The sequence below is a fragment of the Nicotiana tabacum genome, chromosome 10 (genome assembly GCF_000715075.1).
Source record: "Nicotiana tabacum cultivar K326 chromosome 10, ASM71507v2, whole genome shotgun sequence".
NCBI lineage: Eukaryota > Viridiplantae > Streptophyta > Magnoliopsida > Solanales > Solanaceae > Nicotiana > Nicotiana tabacum.
Window position 1 is genome coordinate 125,622,144 of NC_134089.1, and position 3,287 is coordinate 125,625,430.

Here is a 3,287-nt window from a genome sequence, read left to right on the forward strand (position 1 = left end):
ACTAAACAAGTAATCATTAACGTAGAGTTACAAGCATAGAAATTAAGGATATGTAATCCTAAACTTAGAGTTACAAGCTCAAAAACTAAGGACATGTAGTCCTTAACTTAGACTTACAAACTCATAAATTAAGGACAGCTAGTCCTGAACTTACAGTAACAAGCTCATTAGTTAAGGACACTTGGTCCTGAACTTAGAGTTGGAAGTTCAAAAATTAAGAACACTTCGTCCTGAAGTTAGAGTTGGAAGTTCAAAAATTAAGGACAAGTAGTCCTTAACTTAGAGTTACAAGCACAGAAATTAAGGACAGACAATCCTGAACTTAGAGTTACAAACACAGAAATTAAGGACAGACAGTCCTGAACTTAGAGTTACAAGTTCAAAAGTTAAGGACAAATAGTCCTTAGTTACAAGCTCAAAAACTAAGGACAGATAGTCCTTAACTTAGACTTACAAGCTCATAAATTAAGGACAGCTAGTCTTGAACTTAGTCGAAGGAGTAAGTTTAATAGACTAGTGGCTAGTTATTGCTAAGCATTAAAAATACTAGATAAAAAGTAAATACCACTTTAAAAAATGGTTACCCCACGCAATTTTTACTAAAATAACGAACAAATGAAAATTATGTTCTAAATTGGACGGGTTGCAACTATGATCCACTTGTTTAGTCCAATTGGCCGCTTTACATTGTAATTGGCTGTTTTAATAAGCACCGCTTTACATTGTAATCGAAAGGGTAATTTGGTAATAGTACATTGTGGTTGAACGCTGAAACCCTAATCCATTTCCTTCCCTCCGCTATAAAAACATGCTTTACCCCTGCTCTCTCAAGCCAACACTTTATTGTCAATGCTCTTGAGGTTTAAGGGATTTGTGAAAACATCCTCAGTTAATTGCATTATTGTTTTAATCCTAGATAGATTTTCTTCTTCTTTAATTTATTTCTAGATTTAATTGAAAAAAAGCAGGGATTGTGTGTATCGACGTTGTGCTATGAATAATGCACTTTGATCGAAAGTGTTCTCTGCAAAATTAATTTTTGGGGAAGATGGGCAGTTGTGTTTCTTCTATTTCACTGGAAATTTTCAACAATCATTTTCCCCACATCTTTGTTTTCAATTTTCTTTATTTCTGTATTTCATTTATTTGCTTTTCATTTAAAAACCTAGCATTAGCAATATTGAAATGTCCATTTATGGAGAGTTCTGTCATCGTAATTGGAGTAAAGGGCTAAAGTACTACTTTAGAGATTGAGGTCGAGACACTAAGCTACAACTTTAGAGATTTTTTCTACGCCTATACAGATCGAGACATCAATCTTTTGTTGAATAGAGAAATTAAAGAACAATTGGGTGTGCTTTTGATTTCAACTGTAATAAATTAAGCAATTCATTAAAAAAGGGGAAATAAATTCATCTATTCTAAATCACCAATTGATAATGTTAAAATAAATCTATTTGCAAGTTTTTAAAATAAATTGATTGTGTTAAATACTTTTTGCATTTATCTGTGCATAAATTTTAATTTTTTTTAATTCCTCCTCTATCATGGAACATGGATGAAAAAGAACTACAATTATCTTCTATCCTAATCCAACTCTAATTCTAGGAGAAAAACATTCAAATTCTGAATATAAATTTTTATGAATTGGATTCCTAGCCAGATTTGATTATCCAAAGTAACAAAATGTTAATAAACACATCACTTTGAAAATGAAGAATATACATGTATCTTCATTGTAATGTCAAATATCTTTATAATAGATGTGTTCCAATATTTTTTAGATGTTGTAATGTAGTACTGTACGGATGACATATTATAATATAACATAAAAAATTGTTTTGAATAAATTTTTTTTCTCTATATTATACTATAACATAAAAAATTGATTTTGAATAAAACTTGTTTTTATAATATAATTGTTGTTGTATAAGGATATTGTTATAAAAGAGATTTGAATGTAGTTTAATACAATTTCGCTCTCACAAGTATGAAATGAAAACTACATTGTCAATAGCTCTTGCATGAAAAATACGAAATTGACACTACCATGGAAAAAGCATACAATTATTTAGCGCATCTTCAAGAGTTATTTAATTACAACAACCTTTGATACTCAAGTGTTGCTTATAATGGCAGTCCCAGGGTTCAATCAAAACTCAGTAGTCGATTGTATAGGTGCAGCAGTAAATGGAATTTGTAAAGTGCTCTTTTTAGTTCATTAGATCACTTCAAAATGAAGTTATTTTTTTTTTAAAAGTAGGGGTAAATTTTTAAAAAGATAACAAAGAAAAATTTGCCCTTTTATTTTTTTAAATTTTTTTATCTATATAAATTAACAAATTTTATTTTAGAAAATTTAAAATTTTAACCATAAAGTATTTAACATACTTACAAGTCGTACTATAACCCTAAGAAATTTAACATACAAATTGTTAAATAAAATGATATTCTACACCAAACTAAAGTTTTAAATAACATAAATTAACAATGTCAACGAGTACAAACCGTAATCATGTATACAATACCAAACACCATAAATCTACTAGTCTGTGTGCCAAGATCTGGTGTCACAAGTATATGAACAATCTAGTAAAATATACAAAAGAATACTAGTCTATTGACTGAAGGGAAATAGACAGATTACAAAATAAAACATAAGAGAGAATCCAGCTGCTGTGGCTCGGAAGGCAAACCATGAAGTCTCGAGGTGGGGATCAAATCTGCGCACCCCATTGGTAACCAGATGCACCTACCTCAATATGACTCTGACACTTACTAAGGCTAATGATATGATAATATGAAATCCTAGTTAAGCATGATATACAACAATAAAGCTCAGAACAAGAAATAACCCAACAATTCATCACCATATGTAAGAACCCAAGTCTCTTCCTTCATTTAAAGCATAAAATCACACAAACAATGAGTTTATACCAATTATAAAAGGGATTTCCAGTTCTATTAACACACGAATTCCACTAAGGACGTTCGGCCCGATCCAATAAAAATGTAAATTGTGCACTGCCCAGGGTCGAACAACACGAACCATAGATGCATCTATTAAACTTGTCGAGGCGAAAGACCCCGCTCGCGTAATATACTTGCGACGCGGTTAAATACAAATTTATCAATAAAACATAACCATTTCTTGATTTTTCTTTCAAAGTAAAGACAATTCATCTTGAAGCTTTTAAGCTCTTAAAATCCTCAACTTAGTTCCATTTGATAAAATCAACAAGTATAATCAAATAACGGTATTCAAAAGCATGGTGTAAACTTAAAAC

At 30.7% G+C, this 3,287-nt stretch overlaps 1 non-coding gene across 1 annotated transcript; it reads left to right on the plus strand.

The window, feature by feature from the left end:
• Nucleotides 1-961: 961 nt before the first annotated feature.
• LOC142165653 (small nucleolar RNA snoR135) lies at nt 962-1,109 on the plus strand. Its single transcript, XR_012696307.1, has one exon. It is a non-coding gene; the product is annotated as a small nucleolar RNA snoR135 (small nucleolar RNA).
• Nucleotides 1,110-3,287: the final 2,178 nt, after the last annotated feature.